The sequence below is a fragment of the Vombatus ursinus genome, unplaced genomic scaffold (genome assembly GCF_900497805.2).
Source record: "Vombatus ursinus unplaced genomic scaffold, bare-nosed wombat genome assembly UNPS02014791.1, whole genome shotgun sequence".
Classification (NCBI taxonomy): Eukaryota; Metazoa; Chordata; class Mammalia; order Diprotodontia; family Vombatidae; genus Vombatus; species Vombatus ursinus.
The window spans coordinates 31,867,041-31,884,590 of NW_020954569.1; the positions used below are offsets into that span (position 1 = coordinate 31,867,041).

General features: G+C 38.0%; 1 protein-coding gene across 1 annotated transcript in view; it reads left to right on the top strand.

The window, feature by feature from the left end:
- Positions 1-17,550, top strand: part of CTNND2 (catenin delta 2) — a 912,708-nt gene that overhangs the window by 710,537 nt on the left and 184,621 nt on the right. The gene's annotated exons all lie outside the window — the stretch shown is intronic.

Below are 17,550 nucleotides of genomic sequence, written 5' to 3' on the forward strand. Positions count from 1 at the left end.
TTGTCAACACCCAGAATGTTGCTTGACCCCAGTATTTCTAGGAATGCCAGAGATGGCTACACAGTATTTTGGGTTCCCAGGTTCTTGTTGTTGTTCAGTTATTTTTCAGTCATGTCTGACTCTTTGTGACTCCATTTGGGGTTTCTTTGGCAAAAAACCATTGGAGTGGTTTGCCATTTCCTTCTCCAGCTCATTGTACAGATGAGGACCTGAGGCAAACAGGGTTAAGTGACTTGCCCAGGATCACCCAACTAGTAAAGTATCTGAGGCCAGATTCAAACTCAGGAAGATGAGTCTTCCTGACTTCAGGAAGCTCTGTCTTCCTGACTTCAGGAAGCTCTATCACTTGTACCTCCTAGTTGCCCCAGATCTTCAATCCATCCAAATCATTCTTATTTTCGGTTACCACACCCAGAAATTCCTAAAGGGTCCCAAGCTTCTGTTTTGAGTTACAGTTACTCATCTCTGCCTTGCTTTCAGGCTTCCCTCTAAGTAAAATGGCTTAACTATATACATGGGGTGCATGGGGCTCCTGTGTGGGAAATTTTGTCAAAATCCTATGTAATTCTAGAATCTGGGGGGAGAAAGAGCCAAAGCTCTTTTCTGGCTTGCTCTCTCCTCTACTAAATGACCTAATATATTTCTTTCTAAAACTATTTCTATTATCCTTCGCTCAATACATCTAATGTTCCCCTTTTCCGAAAATTTGGGAGGTTGATGGTGGGTAATCAGCTGTGGTTTTGGGGGTTGAGCAGAATTCTATGGGTCAGGCCATCTGCTTTTCCAGTATAGTAGCACCCCACTGGGGCAGATTCTCCTCTGTACCCTGCACTCACAACTGAATTTTTCTCAGCCAGAATTTAGTCAGAATTCGTATTCTTGGCTCAGATCCTACTTTAGACTCTTAAAGATCATGGATTACTCTGTGCTTTTCTGTATATCTGTTCATTAAATGTTGTCACAGTTGTTTCATACAGCAGAGACCATTTCTTCATCTGTGCAATTTCTTTAAAGTGTTCTATCCAATAAACAGTATTTTAAGACAATGATACTAGTAGGAATACTTATCCACTATCTTCCCAGAAGCCTTTGACATATGAAAATCTACTGCCTTTCTTAAAGTTAATGAGGTGCATTTTTTCCTATAAAATTTATTTGCTAATGTACAGCTGGAAAAATTCTTGAACCTTTAGTCTTAAGAAAACATTTAGAGTAATGTGATTAAATAACATTGGGTTCAAATTAATAAAAAAAGAGAGAGAGAGAGGAAATAGCCTGTATGACATTGTAAAACTCAATTCCATTATCTATTCATTAAGCAAACATATTCACTCATATCATCATTAAAAAAAAAAAAGACTTTGGAAATTAAAGCAAAGCCAGGGAAAAAAAGTAATTTCCCCCACCCCTTCCTGCATTGGTCAGCTAAGCACCACATCTCACTTGTCTTAGTTTTTTTTTTCTTTTTTTTCCTTAATAGGCTAATGTTAGAAAGGAAATATTGTTTGTTTGGCTTTAGGCACCAATTTAAACCCAACTGTGAAGCACATGTAGTATGACCCACTCAGAGAGTCATAACAGCATCAACAGACATAATGAGAGGTGGTGATGTGCCGCTGGGCAGACAGCAAGTGTTCTTCACGTGTGTATAAATGTAGCAGCGGCTTCTCTTTGGCAAAGACCAGAGAATGGGCAACAGGCCTACAGCTTTGTTAGAACAAGAAGGAGAGAGGAGAACTCTGATCTTTTGCCTCACTCCCTTTCTACTCCTCCTTTCATCATTGAAAGATGATGTCAGCAAGGCACCTTTTATTCTGTATGTTTGTCCAGGGAGTGCAAATGAAGATAGGAAGGAAGCAGAATGTGTTATTTGTAAGCAAACAGACAAAATGTACAGTCAAAGGAGGCAGATTTTGGTGGAGGTGAGCTAATCAGGCCACAGCTGTTCTAGCCTTGGCCATCAGGGAACAAGTCTGGAAAAGAAGCCTGGCTGCAGTCTATAACTTGTCCCACTGTGTTTAATTGTAATGTATGAAGCAATGATTATCTCTCATGAATAATGAAAATTCCAGACACCTGTGTTCTTAACTGAGGCAATCACAAATGTCAGGGCTGATCTGCCTGGGAGTTTTCCACTTGGACATCAGAGGACAGGTGAGTCAGCTTGAATTGTAAAGTTTTAATTGGCCTAAGGCAATAGACCCTCTGTTTGTAAGCTGTTTGATAGAAAGAGATTTGTTGTGTCATATCTGAAGTTGTTGTTCACTCATTTCAGTTGTGTCTGACTCTTTGTGACCCCATTTGGGGTTTTCTTGGCAAAGATATTGGAGTGGTTTGCCATTTCCTTCTCCAACTCATTTCTTACAGATGAAGAATTGAGGCAAACAGGTGAAGTGACTTGCCCAGGATCACACAGTTAGTAAATGTCTGAATTCAGATTTGAACTTAAAATGATGAGTCTTCCAGACTTCCAGGCCCAACACTTTATCTGCTGGGTCACCTAACTGCCCCATATCTGAAGTCCTGTCATGAAAAATCAGGTCTTAACCAGGATACTAAATAAAGCATTCTGAATTCTGTGCCTTAGAATTCAGATCACAGGATCATAACATTTAGCTGGAAGGGACCTTAGAAACCATTTAATCAAGATAATTTTTGTAAAAAGTACTTAGCACAGTATCTAGCACATAGTAGATATTTTCCTCCCCTTTTTCTCCCCCTAACTCCATTTAGCTGGATCCCTTATTTTACAAATGGGGAAACTGAGGCCCAGAGAGGATAAGTGACTTACCCATGGTCACACAGATAGGAGCAGAGTCCAGCATTCAAACCCAGGTCCTTGGTCTCCAAATCTATTGTTCTTTTAACAGAATTTTCTTAGAAACATGTCTGTCCCCCATTCCCACTAATAAGTAGAATGATTACTGGCATCAACAAAAGTATTTTTTATTGTATTTTTTCCCTCTTTACGTAGGGCCTGTGCAAGGTAGTAGGGATATACAGAGGCATGGGACCTGGTCCTGGGCTTCAAGGAATTTGAAATCTGATTGAGGAGACAGGATACACACACACACACACACACACACACACACACACACACACACACACACACACACACACACCCCTATGTAGATATCTTTACAAAATTACATATACTAAATACAAAGTTAATCACATGAAAAAAGTACTTGAGTTCATGGAGGGGGAGATCACTGTGAGCAGGTATAATGGGGCAACTTCAGAGGATGATGATCTGAGATAGCCCTTAAAGAACTTAGATAAATAGAGAGGTATAGAATATTCCAAGCACTAGTAACCCTATAATTAATGTAGAGAAGACAAGAATGTACTGGGTCTTTTCAGTATATGTAATCCAAACAAAATGGTGTCTGTATGTGTGTATATGTGTGAGTGTATATATATATATACATACACATATATACACACATGTATATGTCTGTGCATGTATATGTATATACTACTATATTTCTACTCTAACCTCATTTTCCCCTGTTCTCCCTATACCCTCCATTCTAAACAAAATGGTGTGTGTTAATACACACATATACAAATATGCATATACATTTATATGTATATACATATATATGCATTTGTGTATACACATATATACATGTATATGTGTATCTATGTGTGTATATTATTTTCTTTGGAATGGAGTATATAAAGGGAATAGCTGCAGTTGAATTTAGACTGGAAAAGTCGAGGAAAAGTCTCTTCTTGAGCATAATAATAATATAAACAATCTTATTACCTAAAACAGTACAAAGGTCACATATTGCAACACTTTGACGAATACCCCCAAAATGCCTGATATGTCAAAGAAAACCCATGGACTGATACCCTATCCTAGTTTGGGATTTCAGCAGCTGCTGGTAACTGAGTGTGGCTTCCCAGTGTAGGTGCTCAGCATAAAATCAGGAAATCACAGGCAAACAGGGTCTGTGCCAGTCATGGTCTGGTTTAAGAGGGCATTGGTAATGAAGGGAGAAACCACAGATATCATGTCTTTGGTGTACCCACTGCCATCTCCTTCGCTCTGTGAGCAGACAAGTTCAGGCTAAAGAACTTAGAACGGAGACATAGGGAGAGAGTTTGTAGGAGGAGACCTCAGGGGAAAGATTTTTGTTTTCATTTTCCAAGGCATTGGTGTACCTTAGAAAAAGGTGAATTCCTTTTTTTAGCACTTAGATGTGAAATTTTGAAGACTTTCATGACATTTCTTGAGATAATTAAAGTCTACCAAAAACAAACTCAGGAATTTCTGACGTAGTAGCTAGCCCATTTATAAAAAACAAAGAAAATGTGGGAACTCCCTTCACCAATAGAGATCTGAATCACCTATAACTTAGATAACTTTTATAGAATTGACTGAGTCTCAAGACGTTTAAGTGACTTACCTATAATTACATAGCTAGAAAGTATGAGATAAAAGATATGAATTCAGTTGTTCTTGATTATAGAACTAGCTCTCTATTCATTGAGCCATGATGCCTCTCCAGATAAAGAATAGTTCTTGGAAATTTACAGGTATATACAGGTATGGCATAGGGCCTGGCACATAGCAGGCACTTAAATATTTTTGACTGACTGACTAGAAATAGGTTGGATTTTCAAAGCTTGTTCACTAGTTCCTGGTTATTTTCTTCTATCTAGACAGTCTGGCTGAAATTCTAATACTTAGCACCAGGGAGATAATGGTGTTTGCTTGTTTTGGGAAGCCTCCGCAACTGAGTAATTCTCAGATTTGATTAAATTGACTGAGGAATGAGTGATTGAGAGAAAGGCAGCATGCAAAAGTGAAAAGAGTCCGAGTACCTGAGTCTCTTCACCTCACCTTTAATGCTTACTACCTGTGTGACCATGGGCAAACCATTGAATTTTCCTGGGCCTCAGTTTCCTCATCTGTAGAAGTAGAGGGTTCTACTAGATGGCCTTTGAAAGACCTAGTAGAACCAATTCTAGATCTATTAAAAACAACATACAGCATGTATGATTTAAAACAGTATCATCAATTATTTAGCCAAACATGGGATAAATAAACAAAAGAAAACAGGGTAAGAAGCAAGATATAAAAGAATACATGATATAAAATACAAGATATAAAAGAATACAAGTCACTGGGTCACTTAACATACCTGCTCTTCTCCTTGACTAATTAATATGATCTAGTCAAAAGAATTCTCAACTTGGAGTGAAGAGGTTTTCCCATTGGAACCATGGACAAGTCTCTTACTTCTCTGAGCTCCACTTTCCTTTTCTGTAGAATGAGGATAGTAGATAGTACTATTCTCCATATAGATACAACTCTATTATTCAGCTTAGAAGTTGATGGTGAGGAGAGCATTATGTACAATATTATCTCAGTGGGAGTTTTTGTTACTCCCAGGGGATTAAGAAGTCTTCCTATTCATTTGTACTGTTCTGGTGTTCTTATAGTATTTTAGGACTTTCAAGCAGTAGCCGCATGAAAAGTTGTCATTGAAAGGCTTTGATTAACTGTTTCCTCTAAGACCTGTGCCTTGATCTCTATTGATTGTTGTGTGTTCCAGCAGAACTGCTTAGAGTGTCTCTTGTTGGTCAGAGTAAGACCTGCCTACCTCTTTCCCCCACATTTTCCTTGTAACTCGAACAGCCCTGGAGTTATGGTGTTATGAGCATAGCTGCCCACTAAGATTGACTCTTTTCCATTTAGGACAATTAGATTTTAGATACCGTATCCACCTCCAAACAGCTATTTTGTTTTGCCACCCCACGCTTCTGGAGAATGATGCCCACCCTTGAACTGGCTAACAACCTCTGCAACTGAGCATTTTACACCTTGCTGAGGTCTCTGGAAGAAACTATTTGTGACATTGATCATTTCATTAATTGGGGCTTACAGTTTTCCTTCTCAGTATTTTAGATTCATGTTGAACACAGTGGAGGAGATGTTTGTTTTTTTTTAAAGCAGTTACACAGTAATCTCTCACAAATACCACCTAAACTTTAAAATGTTGCTGACATGAACAGTGATACCTTAGTAATAAATAAACAAATAAAAAGATTGGAGAATTACATTAAATACTCCAGAATCGTGGAACCCAAGTCAAATTTAACAGGTCCAGCATCAATTACAATCATTACTATTTAACTATGTGGCCCAGTTGCACGTTTCTGGCCTTAGCAGACAAGTGAATGTGCATCTGTGCAGTGGATAGCCAGCATACAGTTCTCAATACAGACTGCCTGAGAACTGGGAGCTCTCTAGTGGGGGCTGGTCCCAGACTCACTTTTATGGTTTCTTGCTCATTGCCTCTTCATGCACTCTATGTTACAGCCCAAAGGGCTTGCCTCCTATAGTTACTCAATCTTGTCATTCAATTTTCCACCTCAGTGACGTCATATGCACAGCTTCCTCAACCCTACCTCAGAACCCCTAGCTCTGCTCAGGTTCTGCCTCCTATGGGAATGAGGAAGGGAAACAAGCTTTTGTTAATCTCCTACTATGTGCCAAGCACTGTGCCAAAAGCTTTATAGATGAAATCTCATTGGATCGTCACAACAACCTCATGAGCTGTTATGATCTTTTTGTTGTCGTTCAGTCATTTTAGTTGTGTCTGACTCTTCATGACCCCATTTGGGGTTTTCTTGTCAAAGATATTGGAGTGCTTTGCCATTTCTTTCAGTAGTTCATTATACAGATGAGGAACTGAGGCAAACAGGGTTAAGTGAATTGCCCAGGGTCACACAGCTAGTTAGTATCCAAGGCCAGATTTGAACTCAGGAAGATGAGTCTTCCTGACTTCAGGCCCCATACTCTATCCACTTTGCCAGTAGCTGCCCCCTACAGCTGAGGTCAGAGAGGCACAAAAAGGTTAAGTGATATGGCCAAAGTCACAAAGAATTAAATGTCTGAGGTTGAATTTGAACTCATGTCTTCATAACTCCAGGCCCAGGGCTCTATCCACTGTGCCATCTAGCTGCCTCTTTTTTGATGCCCAGTTTTTAGTGCTCTGACCCACGTCCTCAAATTATCTTCTGGCACGTTGTGACCCTCTAGCAGAATAGAAGTTTATTGAGAGCAAGGGCTATATATATTCTTTTCATTTTGTCATTATTGCCTCAGCACACTGTGTTACATACAGTAAGAACTTAAGAAATGCTTGTTAGTTTAAACTGGTTTGGATGAGAACATGATGTTAACAAGGTGCAGGCTCTTATCTCAATACACACTTAACATAGATTTGCACCCAAAACTACCAATCTTCAAAATCCATGTCCCTAATGATAGCTTTTCCTCTTGGAAATGTGTACAATGGTCATGAAAACGATCAGATAAGAGAGGGTGAATAAGGTAATGCAAAACCATCAATTCAATAGAGGTGCAATTGGCATTGGTAGAGGGCATTTTTTCAGGAGGAGTTATCGTTCCCAATACAGACTGACTGAGAATTGGGAACTCTCTAGTTTGCTCTGGCTCCAGCCTTACTTTTGAGGTTTCTTGCTCATTGCCTCTTTTCATGCACTCTGTGTTACAGCCCAGAGGGCTGTAACCTATATCCCTATACCAATAAAAACACAAATCCAATCTCTATCCCTATTTGCAGAGTGCTTAGCTCAGTGCTGAATGAGATACAAAGCCTAAACATATATCCCTGCCCTCATGGAACTTACAGTCTGGTAAGCAAATAACCATCATACAAAATAATATGTGATTAATGAATAAAAAGAGTGAAAATAGAATGTAATGTGAGGCTGAGAGGCCACTACAAATTAAAAGAATCAGGGTTTTTCTCCTAGAAGGGATCACATTAGATTCAGAGAGATCATTCAACCTCTCTGGTGACAAGTTTCCTCTTGCTGGAAAATGAAAGAGAGGATCATAGATTTTGAGCTGGGAGAAATTTTTAAGTCATATAGTCAAATTTCTTCATTCTACAAATGAAGAAACTGTGGCTCAAAATGGTTAAGTGACTTGCCTAAGACCACACATCTTAGAAGAGACCCAGGATTTAAAATCAGATTCTATGATCTTACTGTACTACACTTCACCCCCAAACTCCTCACATTGACAGAATATTAGCAGTGATTGTTAATAGTCTATTTAAAAACTGTATGATAATAGACACATCATCTAACTTTCTGAGACTCATTTTTCTCATCTCTAAAATGAAAAAATTGAACTCGATCAACTCTGAGGTCCTTCCAGTTCTAAATGCTATGATACTTAGACTTTGCAGTGTGCATGCTTATACCCATATATGTATATGTATAAATATATATATATACACATATATTTTATGAAGTTAAAAGCATTTTTAAAGAACTTAAAAACAAATTAATATCTATCATATTCCAAAGAATTTCCAAGGAAGATTATCATACACACTCTTTCTCTTGAAAACGGCACTTAATTTTTTCCTCTTTATTTCTTCCCTTCCCTTCTCCCCTGCCCTAGAGATGGTTACCATTAGACACAAATGTATTATAGAAATGCTTTTTTTAGTCCATAAATTAAAAATAAAATAAATATTTTAAAAAGAAAAAAGGAAGCAGCAGTTATTGTCAAAAAAGATTTTCCTTCTCCAGAAAAAAATTTCCTTTGCATGAATGAAGAAAATATCACACTATATATAATGTTATCTTTTTATATATATATATATAAATGAAACATTTTATATGTTGTATATATATAATGTATATGTATGCATTATATATACATATATATCTTTCAGATAACATTATATATGGGGGGGCAGCTAGATGGCACAGTGGATAGAGCACTGGCCCTGGAGTCAGGAGGACCTGAGTTCAAATCTAGTCTCAGACACATGATACTCACTAGTGACCCTGGGCAAGTCACTTAACCCCAACTGCCTCCCCAAAAAGAAAAAAAAGAAAAAGAAGTTAGAGGGAGGGTAGTGGAGATAGCCAGTCAATAAGTCAACAAGTATTTATTAAGCACTTCCATTGTGCCAGGCACTGTGCTAAGTGCAGGGCATACAAAAAAAAAAAGAGAAAAAAAAAAGGCCTCTCCTCAAGGAGCTCACATTGTGAGAGAGACAACATGGAAAAAAAAAAAGTATGCACATGTAAGATAGACACAGATTAGATGGAAGGTAACTGAGGAATTACAAAGGAAAAGCAGCCCTAACCTTCCTGCTGACCTCCAATCTGGAATTACCAAGTGCCATTTGGGCATCTCAAACTCAATTCTGGACATCATCTTTTAGAAAGGACATTGGCAAATTGGAATGCATACAGAGAAAAATGTCTGGGATAAAAGAAGTGATTTGAAAAAACATGGCATATGATGACTGCTTGAAAGCACCCAGAATGTTTAAGCAGAATAAGAGAATGCATCAGGGAGCCATGATAGCTGTCTTCAAATATTTAAATGACTGTCATAGAGCAGAAAGGTTAGATCTGCTCTATAAAGCTCCACAGGGGAAAAGTAGGACTAATGAGTAAAAGTTTCAGGGAAACAAATTGCAGCACAGTGTAAGGAGGAACTTTCTAACAATTACAGCTTTGCAAAAAAGGAATGGGCTGCCCTTGAAGTGTAATGAGGGTTTAAGGAGAGTTTGAATAAGCATTACTTGAAGAGGTGGTAGAAGGGATTTATATATATATATATATTCTCTCTATATATAGAGAGAATATATATATTCCATAGAATTATATATAGAATTCTATAGATTATATATATTCTATAGAATATAGAATAATAGTGTATATATATATATATATTCTATATATATATAGAAGAGATAAGGATAGACTCTAGCTAGAATATCAAAGGCGTGGGCCACACAAATCTCCTTTGCAGTCCCCCTCTCCCATTATGTTATAGCATCATAGGATCCCAGACAGAGAGTCTGAAGGAACCTTAAAAGTCACTATGTTTAATCCTGTAATTTTTTCAGCTAAAGAAATAGAGGTCCAGAGAGGTTGTGACATGCTCAGAATCATACAGCTATTAAGTGTCTGAACCTTAAACCTAGGGCTTTTCCACTTTAAGCCAACACTCTACCCTATACACCAAGATACCTCTCCTCTCTGCAGCCCTTTGCTCAAACAAATATATGATTGGGTTAATAAGTTTCAGTGATAGGAAAGAAAGATTTAGGTTATAATGATACAAATAAATTAGTGATATAACTTAAAAGCAAAGATGGTATTTGAATTTGAGACCACTGAATTAAGATGACCTCTCCTATGCACTCCAACCTTGAAATCTTATCATTCTAGAATCTATGTCTATTCTCGAATCTATAACCTCCATATGAAACTGGTAGAAATCTCTAGAATTTTTGTGCAAACCACTAGGTTGTATGGCCATTGAGAAAACTGCTGTGCTTTGAAATTTGTATAGTCCCCAGTTTCCTACATTTCTGGACCCCATAGCCTAAACTGATAAGTACAGTCATAGGATGACCTCACTCTTTGTATACCAATGCTAAAGCTAACTTACAGAACCATTATACATGCATGGACTTTTACTGAATAAATGTTCTTTTGAAAATTGTTTTTTAACTCATCAATCCAATATTTCTAATGGAAAGAACTTAGCAGGTTATGGGTACTATCCATACCTCTATCCCATAGATGTGCAAATGCTATTAACAGACCTTGTGCATTCTGTAAACATATTTTGCCTTTTTAATAATAGTATCACAATGCCAGATCGACAGCTGCCCTAAAGAAAAGAAGCCAGATTTGGAGTCAGAAGAACCTGGGCTCTAGTTCTATATGTGATACACACTGTGGTTGCAGTTGTATGACCATAGTGGTGACAGTTATATGACCATGGCAAGTCAATTAAACTTTCAGTAAAGCTCCCCCCCCAATCAATATATCAGATATATTATTGTGGCATCAGTGGTAAGTTTCCACACAGTGACAACTTCATAGTGAAAAAAATTGCAAGTCTCAATCATCAGAAAGAAAATTTATGTTCGACTTGTTACCACACTATGAAATCTAAATTGGAATATCCCCTCCACCATATACAATCATGTGCCCAATCTCCTCCCATCTTATTTTTTTACATACTTTTTTTTTCATTTGTCCTGTTACTATTAAACTTTACTACAGATTTTTTTTCTTCTAATCTATCAATATAATTTTAAATCCAGAGGACATCTATTCATGTGAAAGAAATTTGCGCAGTTGAAATCATTTGAAATTGCTGGCAAATGCCCATCTTCAGTCAGTCCATCATGATTGTTTTTATTTATTATCCTGAATAGATTATTCTTTTAAATTAAAATCCTTTTCCCAATTTGATGATTTTACATAAGCAATGGAAGGAACTGCTCAGACTCTTTCACTAATTCGATCTCCAGACATTTAGGAAAATCAGTTGCATAAATAAGAAACAACCCTGAATACAAGTATAAAAAGTTTATTTCATCCAAGTAAATAAATTTCTGCTTCCAAATTATTTCCCCACCTCTAGGACCACCACCTTCTTGAAGTTTGAGAAGTATCAGGATATACAAAATCCCAAATGTTCCATTTTATATACACACACACACACACACACACACACACACTCACACACACACACACACACACACACACACACACTGTTCAGAGGAGGTCCTGACTTTAAGGCTTTCTATAAAAACTGACTGGATAACGGGATAGACAGGATCTATAGACTGTTAAATTCAGTGTGCTTTTCTACCTCTGTAAGAGATAATATGGCATTCTCTGGCACCATGAAAGTGCAAATATAAAGGAAAAGCAAACATAATCATACATCACTAGCCTAGTGTCCTGTAGCATGTGTGAGAAGCACAGAATTAGTCTTCAAAAACTGAAACCATCTTTAATTCTTTGCTGGCTGATAGGGAACTAGGGGAAACACATGTACTATTTTAAACAATCATGGATATTTACATAGTGCTTTAATATGCCGTTGTTCAGTCTTTTCAGTTGGGTCTGACTCTTCATGACCCCATTTAGGGTGCTCTTGGCAAAGATGGTGGAGCAGTTTGCCATTTCCTTCTCCAACTCATTTTATAGATGAGGAAACTGAGCCAAATAGAGTAAAGTGACTTGCCCAGGGTCACACAGTTAGTAAGTGTCTGAGGTTGAATTCAAACTCATAAAGATGAGTCTTCCTGACCCCAGACCCAGCTTCTATCCACTGCGCCACCTAGCTGCCCTGTTACAAGGTATACAAACCCTTTTCTCATGAGATCCCTCTGAGATAGGCAATATGGAATAATACAGAATTACATAATCAAGGGATTGAGGGGGACCTCAGAAGCTTGTGTAGTATAATTTGAACCTGACATCAAATCTGTGCAATATCTCTGAAATGCTATCGCATCTCCTTGAAAACATCTTCCAAAGGAGCACCTCTTATCTACCAAGGAAACTCAGTCCATTCTTGGCTATTTCTAATTGAGAGAAAATATTTACTTAAATCCAACCTGAATCTGCTATTTTTGGACTTTCAGTCATTACTTCTAGTTATCTTCTGGTGCCAAACAAAACAAATTTAATCATCTTATGCATGACGGCCAAGACATACATCAGTATGATTATCCCCATATCATGAGGTTAATAGGAAGAGGAGATGTGGAATTGAAGGTTCTGAGTGATTGTCAGTCAGTCAACAGGCATTTAAGCAATAATTGTGTGCTAGGCACCGGGGATGAAATGCTGGAGAAAAAAAGAAAGGCAAAAACAATGTCCCTACCCTCACATTCTAATGGATAAAACAATATGCAAATAATGCTGTGCATAGAGGACATATGCAGAGTAGATGGAAAGTAACCTTAAAGGGAAGGCACCAGCAGTGGAAGGAGGGGGGAAGGGTGCCTAGAATGGCCACCTGGTACTTGAGCTGAGGCCTGAAGGAATCCAAGGGAGGCAAGAAGCAGAGGTGAGGAGGGGAGAGCATTGTAGGTCTGGGAGACAGTCACTGAAAAGGCAGTCAGGAGATGGCCTCTTTAGTAGGTGAGGAATAGCAAGACCAGGGTTGCTGAATTGTAGAATAAGTGGAAAGGTGTACAGTATAAGAAGACTGATGAAGTCAGAAGGAGGTCAGGCTGGGAAGGGATTTATGAGATAAACAGGATTTTATAGTTGATCCTGAAGGTAATAGGGAGCCACAGGCTTTTACTGAGTCGGGGCAGGAGAGAAGAGACATGGTCAGACACTCATATTTGAGACAAGATCTATACCTAAGTTCTCTCACTCTCCATCCATTGAGGAAGTGAGATGGCACAGTGGATGGAACACTGGGCCTGGAGTCAAGAAGACCTGAGTTAAAATTCAGCCTCAGATACTTACTAGCTATATGACTCTGGGCAAGTTACTTAACCTCTGTTTTCCTCAGTTTCCTCAACTGAAAATGGAGATAGCAGTACCTTTCTTATAGGGTTGTTGTGACAATCAAATGAAATAATATTTGTAAAGGACTTAGCATAATGCCTAGCACATAGTAGGCACTATCTGTTCCCTTCGTTTTACAGTATATAACATTACCTCCTAGGCATGAAGTTATTGAAGGAAATGTTTCAAGTTATAAACACTGGCATGGGACCAAATTATGAAGCTGACCGGCATTGACCTTTTAGTAAGAGGACCTGGGTTCAAATCTCATCTCTGCTACTCCTTTACCAATATAAATTTGGAATAGTCACTAACCTCTGTGGACCTTATCTTCTTTTGTCTGAAAAATAGCCCTTTTATTGTTATTGCTCAGTCTTTGCAGTCATATCTGATTCTTTGTGACCCCATTTGGGGTTTTCTTGGCAAAGATACTGAAGTGGTTTGCCATTTCCTTCTCCAGATCATTTTACAGATGAGGAAATTGAGGCAAAAAGGGTTAAGTGACTTGCCCAGGGTCACATAGCTCATAAGTGTCTGAGGCCAACTTTGAACTCAGGAAGATAGGTCTTCCTGACTCCAGACCCAAAACTCTAACAACTATGTCACCTCACCACCCTACAACTCCCTAAATGAGTTAGATATGATAATAATGATAATAAAATATGATAATAACCTTACCATAGTACTTCACAGTGTGAAAACTGTTTTCCTTACAGCAACCTTTGTAGGCTCCTAGAATTGTAAATCTAAAGCTGTTAGGACCCTCAGAGGCTAATGAATCCAACCCCAAACCCTACCCCATTCTATTTATGAGGAAACTGTAATCAAAGGAGGCAAAGTGACTGGCCCAGGGTCACACAAGTAGTAAGCTTCAGAGGTGGTATTTGAATCCAGGTCCTCTGACTCAATAAGTGCTATTTCAGCTATAAAATGTTACCAGAATGAATAACAACAATAGTAGTAGTAACAGCAATAATAACAACAACAATATTAAATTAAAATCATAATTGCTTGAGCTACTTTAAAAAGCTTTTGTATTTTTTTTAATTAAGCCAGTTGGGTGGCTCAGTGGAGAGAATGTTGGGCCTGTTTCAGATATTTACTAGCTGTGTGACCCTGGGCAAGTCACTTAACATCTTTCTGCCTCAGTTTCTTAATCTATAAAATGAGGATAATAATAGCACCTACCTCACAGGGTTGTTTTGAGGACCAATTGAGATATTTGTAACAAGCACCTAGCATAGTGCCTGATATATAGAAGGTGCTTAATAAATGCTATTTCCTTCCTTCATCCCTTTCTGTTTACTTATGCCTTGGCATGTTTTCCCAAGAAATGTTTTTCACGCAGTTTTTCTCTGGTAGCAGAGCTTTGAAGCCACCACCAGGACAAACAAATGTTGACTGGGTTCTCTTCAGTTTAATGGATTGGACATTGAGATAGATCAAATAAAATTGTATCAAACCAAATGGATACCTTATAAAATCCTGGATCTTCCTTAAAGCCAGTAGGTTGTATACATCTTTATCCTAATGGAGAAAGTTCATCGTGTTTAAATAAAGCCTACAAGTATCTATACCCGTCGGGTTGTTTCAGAGATCTGAGCTCCTTGTTGCTGGCTTTCTCTTCTGGTGCACTGCAGATTCTTAGTGTGTCTTTCCTGCTTAACCTTTTTGTGCAGCTGTCATAATTCTTGGGCTTCTGAAGCATAACTGAAGCACTAAAAGGAAATCACATGCCCAGAGGTACAATTATATTATGCTCATACTGAGTTCTAGTCACTAGATGATAGTAAACTCAGAAGAGCCAATCCTGGCCGGTGCACAGAGTTAGTGATAAACTCCATTAGGGCTATATTTGCTATAAGAAGAACCATTTTAAAAGCCTTGGTAATAAGCATAGGACACAGCGACATTCAAAGAGCTCAAGACACTCCCCTTTTAAGGAGACAAAAAAATTAACCAAGACCTTTGAAATTTCTTGGCAAAAATGCTATGTCAGGTTTCATGTTTTGTGTTGAGAAAAGAATGGCTATTCATGATCATTAGGAGACATAGTAGTTAAATATGTAGACATGCTGTCTCCATGATTTAAATTACAAAGTGCACTTTGAGTTGCTATGATACTAAAAATTTTCCACTGTCTCTATGGAAAATCAGGATTACTGCATAACCCAAACCACTCCAAGAAGCAGGTAATAAGTAAGGCACTTTGGTGGGAGCTGGGGATGCAAAGACAAAATGAAAATTAATTACTGCCATCAGGGAGCTTTTATTCTACTAGGGGACACAATGTGTAAAGAGGTAGGTGCATGATAATTTGAGGAGGACAGAGAGAGTGCTAACAACTGACAGAATTAGGAAAGGCTTCCCATCAGAGATGGCCTTGAGGAAAGGTAGGGATTCTAAAAGGCAAAGGTCAGAAGAAGGTGTATTTCAGCCATGAGAAAGAGTCTATGCAAAATCAAACCAATTAGGGAACAGTTGTACATAATGTATAATAGAAGGGATTTAAATGATGAATATTAATTTTATCCTAATGATAAGAGGGAGTCAGTGAAGGTCCATGAACAGGAGACTGATATGATCAGATGTATGCCTTAAGAAGATTATTTTGGCAGCTGTACAAAGGTTGGATTAGAAATGAGAAACACTGGGAGCTGGGAGTTCATTTAGGAGGTTATTTTAATAGTTGAGGTGGGAGGTGATAAAGGCCTGACAGTGGTTGATATGTAAGTAGAGAAAAAGAGATGAGTACAAGAGATATTGTAGGGGCAGAATTTTCAAGGCTTGGCAACGGATTTGAAATAAAGGTTGCAGTCGAAACAGGGATGTATTGGAGCCAGCTTGAACCAGCTCTCTAGAATCGATTGATAAATTTTTACTGTAAGATTTACATCTTAGAAATCGGCAAACATTATAAATCTGGGCTTGACTTATTGTCTTGTTGATTGTCTGGATTTAAGAAAGTGGTACAGAAAATGTTAATAGTGAAGATTAAACCAAAAAGTGTATCTCATATACATTTTTCCACTATATTATTAAACATTTACCAGTATATCCCTAGGTAGAAGGAAGGATGAGGATAACTCAGAGATTGTAAACCTGTATAATTTAAGACATGGTGGTACCCTCAACAGAAATATGGAAGGTTGGAGGAGGGGTGGTTTTCATGAGAAAGCTCCTGAGTACCATCTGGGGCATACCAGACCTATCCAACAGGAAGAACTGGATCTTAAGAGAGAGATTTAGACTGAATATGTAGTTTTGCTTAGAGGTGATAAATGAAAGCATGGGAGCAAAAAGGTTCCCCAAGGGATAGGTTGGAGAGACAGAGAAAAATAAAGAAAGTACAGGGCAGAGCCTTGGGAGGTGCCCTTGGGTAAGAGAGGAGACATTATTCCAGCAAAAGGAAAACTAATAAAGATTGATTGGGAAGAGGAGGAGGAGAAGGAGGAAGAGGAGGAGGAGGAGGAGGAAGAGAGACAGAGAGAAAGAATAGTATCATGAAAACTCAGGAAAAAAGGAAATATATAGGGCAAAAACGTTAAAGGGATGTCAGAATCAAGTTTTTAAAGATAGGGAAGACCAAAACATGTTAAAGTGTATGTACTTCATAGCAGTCACTAGTTTAACTACTGTTGACCTCCATTTGTCTCAGTTTCCTCAACTGTAAAATGAAGATAAAATGAGATTTGTGAAGTGCATTGCAAACCTTAACGTGTTGTATAAATGCTAGCTATTATTATTGGCTCATTGGTCTCTCCCAACAACTTATGCCTCTCTAAAGCCTAAAATGATAAAGTATGCAAATGAGAAGTAAGGGAATAAATAAAAGTAGAAATAATGCATGTTTATTTTAATAATCATTAATAATCCAGAGAATATCACCATTTCTTTCTCTTCAAAGCCCACATACAAACATATGCACATATTCTAGTCTCCAAAGATGGGTAACATTATTAGTTATGATTATTTAAGTTAACTTTTTCCTCCTACTGCTCAGAATAATATGCATGTGCAGTGTGTAGTGCAAGGAGTTAGAGCTACATTCAGCCATCATTTGGATAATCCCGAAGTCAACTCTTTGGTACACAAAATGGGAATTTCGTCAGTATTTCATCAAGAAAAAACCTCAATAGCCAATAAAGTCTAAGCTATAGTTTCCTTTCAAACTGCCAATAAAAAATACTGCTTCTT